General features: G+C 36.0%; 1 non-coding gene across 1 annotated transcript; it reads right to left on the bottom strand.

Annotated features, from left to right (window-relative positions):
* Positions 1-1,656: 1,656 nt before the first annotated feature.
* Positions 1,657-1,820, bottom strand: LOC149957701 (U1 spliceosomal RNA). The gene has a single exon (XR_016479239.1). It is a non-coding gene; the product is annotated as a U1 spliceosomal RNA (small nuclear RNA).
* Between the last annotated feature and the right edge of the window lie 8,446 nt (positions 1,821-10,266).

Genomic DNA, 10,266 nt, shown 5'->3' with positions numbered 1-10,266 from the left:
GAAATTTAATTATTCTCAGCATTCGTCGGGCTTCTAACTGCAAAAATTTACGTCGGTCTCAGATTCACCAGTTACTAGGTGGCGCTGGTGACTTGTTTTCGCTGTAATCCATGGCGTTAAAATAGTCGAGTTTGAGGTCATTTTAACGATTTGAAGTCGGGAAATACGAATATTTAAGTTTAAAATATGTTATCCTTACATATGAAATCTGAAATAAATAACCATTTGAATTCCATTAAAAAATACGTGCCTCACGTTAAATAAAAAATAAAATATAAAACTAAAATATGGCTTTCAATAACTCTAAACCCACTACAACGGTTTATTTTTAATACAGCGGGGTATTTGAATAAATTAATTGGGAATGCGAATCCTGGTTGAAATGAATGGTTTTTGGGATTCCAGGTATAATAATACCAGAGATAATGGCAGTCACTCGGCTTATAGGAAAAATCCTCTCATCAGCGACGCTCTGCGGCCTGGACGAAGTGTTCCTTTAGAACTGACTAACTAATAATTTGACAAACCACACGAAATGTTTAACTTATTCTTACAATTATGGGGTTTGGATCTATCAGCTGGATTCCATAACCGTCAGTTTTATTTTGCATTTGAATAATTTTAATTGCTGACCACATTACTTGTCGTGGCTAAAAATGATTTGAGTATAGATCGACGCGGTTTATATTTCTTCAGAACATCTTTAGAAATCTCCTGGTCGAGGAAGTAAACCTTTCTTGACTACCTGGATAAATGGCCCCTTATGAACGACTAAACCAGTTGTATATAATTACCCCTGATACAAACGACACTCACTCATTTCATTTCTTCTTCTGCTTTCAAATTTTTTTCCTCAACGGCTCACTCTGGACCCGCCCACAGGAAAACGTCATACCGAGGAAACCCACTACAACGGTTTATTTTTAATACAGCGGGGTATTTGAATAAATTAATTGGGAATGCGAATCCTGGTTGAAATGAATGGTTTTTGGGATTCCAGGTATAATAATACCAGAGATAATGGCAGTCACTCGGCTTATAGGAAAAATCCTCTCATCAGCGACGCTCTGCGGCCTGGACGAAGTGTTCCTTTAGAACTGACTAACTAATAATTTGACAAACCACACGAAATGTTTAACTTATTCTTACAATTATGGGGTTTGGATCTATCAGCTGGATTCCATAACCGTCAGTTTTATTTTGCATTTGAATAATTTTAATTGCTGACCACATTACTTGTCGTGGCTAAAAATGATTTGAGTATAGATCGACGCGGTTTATATTTCTTCAGAACATCTTTAGAAATCTCCTGGTCGAGGAAGTAAACCTTTCTTGACTACCTGGATAAATGGCCCCTTATGAACGACTAAACCAGTTGTATATAATTACCCCTGATACAAACGACACTCACTCATTTCATTTCTTCTTCTGCTTTCAAATTTTTTTCCTCAACGGCTCACTCTGGACCCGCCCACAGGAAAACGTCATACCGAGGAAACCCGCCTGGCCAGATCGCGGGGTTTGAGTAGCTACAATTCATCCCCCACCTTCCACTTCCTATTTTAAATTCTCTCTGGTCGTACTAAAACGACACTGGGTAGTTTAAGAATTACGCTTGATTCCTTACCATCAGTTTTATTTTTTGATTGAAATGTTTGGGGTCGAGCGCGTACGCAGGACCCCACTGCCAGAAATTACACGCCCTATCCAATGCAATTTGCAAAAGAAAGTTGGAGTCAAACCCATCGCGGTGCAATGATGGATTCTCGTCCAAGCCCGCCTCCTCATAGATCAAGGCTGCAGCGACGCCAGGTAAGTATACCTACTAATGTTAAATTGAGAAATTTGTAATGAAGAAAAGTAAACTCGGCTGCCCTACGCGACCATTCTGTTTCGCGATATTTTATATGTTTAAGCCTTGTTTTGAAATATCAGATGACTTTACTGTATAGCGTAGTACATAATAAAGGACCCCTTGGTAAAATATGCAAGAGCGCTTTTACTCCGCTTTGGCTTAGACGAATTTTGTGTAAGAGTTTTAATGTTTAATCATCGGCCCCACAGGAGTTGGCAAGAACCAAGTATAAATAAAGTAGACAATTTCTTATCGCCCACGTGACCTAATAGATAAGGCGTCTGACTTGAAATCCGAAGGTTGCAATCAACTGTCCCTTGTCTGTATAGCTATGGGGACTTTCAGCTGATGTATGGAAAATTAACATGGGGGTAAACGCTATCGCGAAATGAATGGTTATCTGCGCTCCTATATCTTAAAAGCTGTGTTAAATTTGAAATTTTACAGCAAGGGACTGTAGTTTGTTGTATAATTTATTAATTTTTTTATACATCGCATCGCATTATATTATATTATATACTAGGCTGGAATTAGCATTAGTGGGATCCTGCCTACGTGTTTAACCATATATAAATAAACCTAAAAACCAAGTCTTAATGTAAATAACAATCGTAACAGTATCTAATTAAGTAATTAGGCGAAGCTGCTTGTACGAGATTGCATAATGGTATTGAGGATGTCCAATATTTCGTAAACGCATTGGGGTGAAAAAACTTTATATGACATTTTTAAAAAGAACTAATTATAATTATAAATTGACCATTGTACAAATCACATTGATATAGAAATGAGCAGTTGATAATTAAAATGTTTAGTTATTAATCAAGTTTTAAAGTTGGTAATTTTTACCTCTCCGAGGGGACAAAGTCCCCTAGGAGGGGTTATACAATCACTGTGTCTGTCTGTCTGTCTGTCTGTGTGTCTGCCCTGCGAACGCGTTCGCATTTTCCGTGCAAAGGTTAATCAATGTATGCAATGTCTCGAAATCTCTGCGTTCGCAGTTTTTCGTAGTGTTGGCAAAACCATCGTGTGACGGTGAGCGCTAACGGATTATTTTGCGGTTTGGTTTTGATGGTGTTTTTTCGCTCACCGTCGTAACGGTTTGGTGTATTACGCTTTTGTAATGTTTATGCGTAGGTTGTGAGTGTTGAGATTGTTGTGTTTGTACGGAAGTTTTATCTCCAGCTTCTAATTAATGACTTTGGGACGGACCGAATGCTGAGTGTTATGCATCCTCTACACGTCCAATGGCACGGTTTCCACCAATTGTTCACGGTATTCGTCTTAGTATCAATTTGCGATTTCTTGGCGCCGGCCGGGAATCGAACCCGGGTCTGCCTCGTGTAAGAGATTTACTCTAACCACTCACCCACCAACGCTTGTTAACTTACGATGTTTTTCTAAAAAACAGCTTTGGCGAATGTCATTTACAAAGTTAAAACGTTAGGTACTATAATTTATTCTACATCATTTTAAATATTTATAAATTATATTAATCTTATATTTAATTAAATATTTGTAAATTATATTAATCTTATATTTAATTAAATATTTATAAATTATATTAATCTTATATTTAATTAAATATTTATAAATTATATTAATCTTATATATAATTAAATATTAATAAATTATATTAATCTTATATTTAATTAAATATTTAATTTATATTAATATTATATTTAATTTATATTAATATTATATTTAATTAAATATTTAATTTATATTAATATTATATTTAATTAAATATCTGAGTATTTAAATTTATTTGAACGTGTTCAGGAATTGAACTCGGGTCGCATCGTTAAAATGCAGATAGTTTACCGCCGAGCCATTGACTTCCTATAGAAAATTCAAAGTAAAGAAACCATGATGATAAGGCGGGTTTTTTACCTTTTTATAACGCTTAGAAAAAGGATAATTATTCAAAACTCCCGCGGAAACTATATAAAAGTAATAATATAGCGCCACCGTGTGAAGAACTATCAATCAAACCGGGTAAAAAATATAATCTCTTCAATTTTTCGAACTTTTGTCAAATCTTGACGGGTCTAAAAATCACCAAATAAACGTATATAAAGCCGTTGCCGTCAAAACGGAAGATTTAGTCTTTCTTAGTTCTTGGCTGTCAGACGAACTACTACAGGACGGGGTCCTGGTGTCGGTCAAAAGTTATAAGGTAACTTTGCGGTTTTAATTAGTATGTTCGGTCTTCGGTCAAGGAAAGAGTTAAATTGTGTTTCGCGTTTGGAACGTGAGCGAATGGACTTAAGTGTATGAACAGTGCGTGTTTAAGACTGAAAGTGTTAAAGTAATTGTGAACTAACTCAAGTCAGCTGTAAGATAAAATTGATTGTTTTATTTTTTGAATTGGAATAACCTAATTATACCCTTGAAATTATCAACTCAACCTGTGAGGCTAATTAAGTAGATTGGAAGTAATTAGTAGCGAACAGCTCTCAGCTGTTAATTAAGACAAGAGTTTATAGTAAGGTAGTTTGAATTTAGTTAAAATTACTCAGTATAATTTATGATATTTACTTAAGTGTAAGTGTAAGTGTGTTTTGGTTTATTTTTCAATTACGATGAACTAAGACAAATCTAGTCTTGGACACTTGAGTACCAGTTCTGTACAATTACGTAGGAGGGATATATATTGTTGGGTTATTGATGAAAGTTAAATCTGGAACGTTACATAGACTGTTCTGAATAAAAATAAACATTTATAATTTTGCATAATTCTGGTTGCCATTTTATTTTCTAATCACTCGCCCACAATCCCGAATCAACTAAATTTTCGATATAACGGCGACGGGAAATTATTCTCGTAAATTTATCGCGCGGCCTTAGGGAATATTCTTTTAACAAATTTTCGATAAACTATCGTTTAATTAAAATCGGCCCGATTCCGTTAAAATTATAAACCAAAAAGCGAACGGTCGTTATAATACCCTCTGTAGATATTTATTTCATTAAAATTTGCTTTGTATTATATTCAACTGACAAACTTGTACTGTAAAAAGGGTTTAATTCAATTGTGCATTGTTATAGTACGTCTAACTCACTGTTGTAACTACTTAACTTATGATATTATGAATAAATTAAAATTGGTCGTTTCGTCTCAATTATTTTAATTATAATTAAATTTTATACCGGGCGGGATAGAACTGGGATAACATTTTTAACAAATAAAATATATCTTTAAGGGTTATCTCGAGAAATTAATACCACTAGGGACAATTCTTCCGAGGAGAGGTATATTTTGGCTTGCCAACTTGTATTTATTTATGTTTATTTTTTAATGTTACACATACTTAGGAACTCGATATATATTTCGAGTATATTCAAAGATTTTATATTAATCATAACTAGTTTCATATTTAACTTTTTTATTTTTTTCTGCGCTGTCTTAATGTGATCGGTCTTCCGCCTCTGTTATGCAATAACAGAACTAAAGAATAATATATAGTTAATAAGAAAAATAATCTGAAATTATTGCTGATTACAAGATTTGATCGGGGTAGTGTGGCCGAACGGTCTAAAGCGCTGGCTGAAGGCGTCAGGCTCTGCGGGGCGTGGGGTCGAATCCCACGGCTGGGAATGAATGGTTTTGTTGTTAAAATATGCCACCAGATGGAAAGGACGTATATAGCGAAGTATATAGGAAAACTATGGCTTTTTAAGTGTAGGAATCTTTAAGATTTGCGTTGAAAAAGGCCGATGAAAATACGTTTTGCACATATTTTAGAGCGAATCTTCAAGATCAGTTTAAAGCCTTTCCACATCCCTACCACGATCTGTTTTCTAGAATAAAAGGTTGAAAGTCTGGATGTATCAACATTATTCATAAAGTTTAATTATCTTTATTTTAATGTCTAGTTAAGCTAATTGATCAATTCATTTTCTATTTCGCAGAGATGGTTCTCCAAATTGGCCATAACTGCGACATTGATTTTGGCTTTTATAATATTTAAATAGGCTACCCAAATACTGACCCTTTTTGGTACTTTTTCAAGGTCATTATGAGATGAAATTCCATTTAATTCGCACAATTTATAGTTTTTAAAGCCATTTACGAGATAAAAAACAATTGTTATTAAATAACGAATTATTATTTTATTAAATAAATAATAAATCACTAGCTTTTATACAGATAATACAACCATTTGTCCCCATTGCAGGGTAGTGAAACCCGGTGAAACCACATTATTTTATTTGAAGCCAAAAGTGATTGTAATGATAAGCGTGTAGTAACAGAATACACAGACTACTTTACACAGTATGTAAGATAAGCTAATTACACACGCATAAGCGCACACACATTTCATAAAAATCAATAAATAATAAAATTTATGTTGCAAATATCAATTTTGATCAAACATTTTGTCACTCGCATCAATTTTGTTTCAGGTCTATTGATGAGGACTAGTCCACATGGCGTGTTGCGTCTGCGATAATAAACTTGGAGCGCACACCTTAATTACTAATTAGTTAGGCTAATACCCTTGGCACCACCCTAGGCTCAAGTCATATAGCATACTGTTAATGCCTTTAAATGAGGTAGCCGGGTTGCAATGCGTAGGAGGCTGTTGGCTAGCCCTTCATGGCACCCGAGCCAACAGCTCTTTACACTTACTATTACCATTAACCTCTACAGTTGTTATGCAAGGGGAAACCAAAAGTCCCGGGAAAAACCATTTTTCCCAATGGGGAGAGAGTTTGAAAACTAAACGCGGAAAGAGTTGTTCCGACTTTTCACCCACTGCCACAAGCTGGGATCGGACCGTGTTTCTCTTGCTGCGATGCGAAACTGCTAACTGACGAAAGGCAATTTGAGACTCAACGCTAGATCTCTACAGTTTCTGTTTAATAAAATGTAGCTTGCGTGAAGACTGATATCGCGTCTATCTTTTACGAATTCGTGCTGTACTAGGCGGAGAATGAGTTGTACGCGACGATGAGCAATCCCCTGTGTGGAAACTGGGCCAATCTCTCCGTTTGTCTCGTCCAAATATGTACGTAACTTCCACGTTTTTCCCTAATTCACAATCCAACAAACAGACTAGCTTTAGGTTCCCACCCAAACATACAGGGATACCTACGAAGAACCAAGGCTTCGGGCAGATTCACTAATCACTACACAAAAGTGTTAACGCATTACCAAACTTAACTCCAGGTTCCCATCCGCCTAACCGCCACTGGTATTGGAGTTAGCGGGTTTAAACAAAACATCGGTAAGTTAGTTGTCTAGGGGTATGATGTGTGAGCTTATATGAAATACATTGAAACGAGGATCTGAGATTAACCTTAATTTTTATATTGAAAATTAAACCAAAGGGGATCGTTAAAATTAAATACATATAAAACACTAAACACATATAGAACATGGTGACCTAACCTGGAAGTACTTCCCACTACCCCTGCAGCACAAATGAATTGTTTCAGAGTCGGGCCGACGTCGACGCATTATTTAAAATCTGTGGTCGGCCGACTGTCGGCCGACCGTACTATTTTGAGTAGAAATGTCCTACCCGAAAAAGAGTCGTCCGACGGTTGGCCTACCTTTAACGTTTGACTGTATGCCAACTTTAAAAAGTAAAGGGTACTTACTCTAATACATCGTCGGGCCGTCTCAAAAAAGACCACAGTTTTAATATAAATATTTCCCTGTAGCAATTTAAGGTCAGGCCGACGTCGACAAAATGGCCGACAGTTGGCCGACAAATATTGTCCTAGTAGAATAATGGTCGGTCGACCGTCGATAGACTAGAAAATTTCACTTAATATGGATATATAACCGATACTTAAATGACTATTGGCCGAATCTGAAATAACTCTGAGCCGACTTCAAGTAGACAGATTAGCGACTCCGAAACGACGTTGGGCCGACGACCAATTTAACAGTATTTCCGACTCGGATTAAAAAATATACCAAATTGATTTCGTAAAAGATAATTAGCTGTGTTTGTATTGGTAACATTTTCTTATAAATTTGTAAACATAAATCAACGATTAATCGTAACTCTCATAGTTAATCCAAACAGTTGAAGAGGCAGTAAATGTTTTAGTAGTGCTCGCAATCCATTGTCACGATTTGAATTATCAATATATTCCCTAACATATTTAATTACACGAATATTACGTACTTGAGTTAAGAGATTTTTGAAAAAGCAAACATTTTCAGGCTGAATATATGATCTTTTTAGAAAAAGTAGAGTATAGTAAAGAAATTATTTAAAAAACTGTTTTATTTTTTTTATTAAATCGCAAATTTTCACAGTTCTGCGAGATTAATTTAAAAATAATGTTGGATATAAGTCGGCCATAAGTCGTGTTAAAAATGTGCAATGGCTTTTTCAAGTCACGACAGCTATTACAATTTAAGGTCCGCGTTCGGACTCTAATTAATAGTTGCAATGGTAAGACTAATTGGGTCGGTAAGTGGTCCAATCTATTAGGTCACCATACCGACTTTAATAGGGATAAAAAACGTATTTACCTGCAATTATCGCAAAAACGTTTACGACTTTTAGAGTCGGCATTTGGACCAGGACCGAAAAGCGACTTTACGACCAAAGCCCGAGCCTAAATCAACTCTCTGTAATTAGGGCGAGGCGTTACAGGGTTAACAGACTTACCAAAGATTGTCAAAACACGTGGAATAAAATCGACTATACTCATATTTTATTCTACGTGTTGGTTGGGTTCGAGTAACAATCTTTTAAACATTGGCGGCTATTTTCCAAGATGGCGGACAATCCTACTAGAATTGATTCCGGTGTCTTGGTGTTTCGTATAAACCCTCTAGCATCAGAATCGATACGCAATAGAAATACGCAATTTTAGGCAGTCGGCCCGACGAAGTTTTGGAGTCGGTTAACCATCACATTAATTGTCGTTATAGAGTCACGGTTTGAAATTGGGCCGACTGTGGCCCAACGTCGTTTTGGAGTAAGAAACAGGTACATTTTTAGTCGGCACAGAGTCGACCTTTAAAGGCCGGCCGACCTTAACTCCCTAGGGCATTTCGACTGAAAAACCGACGTCGGAGCGAAAGATATGGTCGCACACACTATACTAGATTACCACGTATCAAAGTAGATAATGTGGTATGTAGGGAATAGAGTGCTTGACTAAAATAGCATAAATTTGTTAAAATAGCGTTTTCAAAACAGCATTTTGTTGCAACGGCGCTTTGTTAAAACCGCGGTTGTTGAAATAGCGTTGCTCAACACCGCGGTTTGTCGAAAGAACGTTTTGTTTAGTCACCGTTTTTTGGTTAAGCGTTTCTCAGTAGAGCGGTTTGTCAAATCAGCTTATTCCATAAACAGCGTTTCTGAATATACCATTTATCAAATTGGCGATTTTGAAACAGCGGTTTTTGTCAAGACAGCGGTTTCTTAAAATTTACATGAATTGACGATGGAAAATGTATAATATACATATGAACTTCAGGGGTTAGGTTAGGTTAGGTTAGGTTAGGTAAGGTAAGTTTGCAATACTAACTATTGGCAGAAACCATTAGGTAATGAAATTTGCCGAAATTCCAGAAAAATATGTCTTACAATAGGCCTATATTATTAGTGCTATAGAAAGCAGCGCCGTTTTGGGAACCTCCGCTATGACAAAGCGCCGTTTGAACAATTTGTTGTTTTGGGAAACGCTGTATAAAGAAACGCTGTTATGACAAAGCACCGTTTGACTATTTGTTGTTATGACAAAGCGCTATTTTGACAAAACGCTGATTTGAAAAATGCTGTTTTGAAAAACGCTGTTTTGGAAAATGCTGATTAAACAAATGATGTTTAGGAAAACGCTGTAGTCCCTACAAATCAGATAATGTATCAAAATGCATTTTAACAAAAGTATAAAAGTTATCCAGGAATTCCGCAATTTTCACAAGACCTTTGGGGACGAAACATCTAAAGATTTTATAAACTAACTCGTCGGATTTCACATTAGTTTCCACAATGAAAGAACTTAACTCTTATTTCGTAAATTTAAGGCTCATTTTATATGTTTGGAAAAAAATTGTTCGAGAAGTTTAGAAAGGTGCGTTCAAATGGTTTACTATTATTTACCTCGTTATTCGCGGGTTACAGTTTTTTTAATTTTAGGGAATGTATGAAAAATTTATTATTTTGGTAGGAATGGATGGATTAATTAATTTTTGGCTCAGGATTGTATTTTTTTGTCCGATATGGCAAATGATCGGTTATGGATGGCTAGCCTTTCCTATTGACAAATTTAACAATTTTGCACTGAAAGCACGCTCGTTTAAATAGAAGACAGGACCTCTTAAAAGGGGTTTGGTGGTTCTAATCCTCCCGCTGTAATTGGACCAAGGGAGGGTGCAATTAATGTAAATGTCTTTTAGGTCAAACAGGGGTGCGCGGTGTAAACCACACACG

Source organism: Leiobunum rupestre, chromosome 2 (assembly GCF_980474605.1).
Source record: "Leiobunum rupestre chromosome 2, qqLeiRupe1.1.hap1, whole genome shotgun sequence".
NCBI lineage: Eukaryota > Metazoa > Arthropoda > Arachnida > Opiliones > Sclerosomatidae > Leiobunum > Leiobunum rupestre.
The sequence above is the reverse complement of the archived record's forward strand: the minus strand, read 5'-3'. Positions and strand labels throughout refer to the sequence as shown.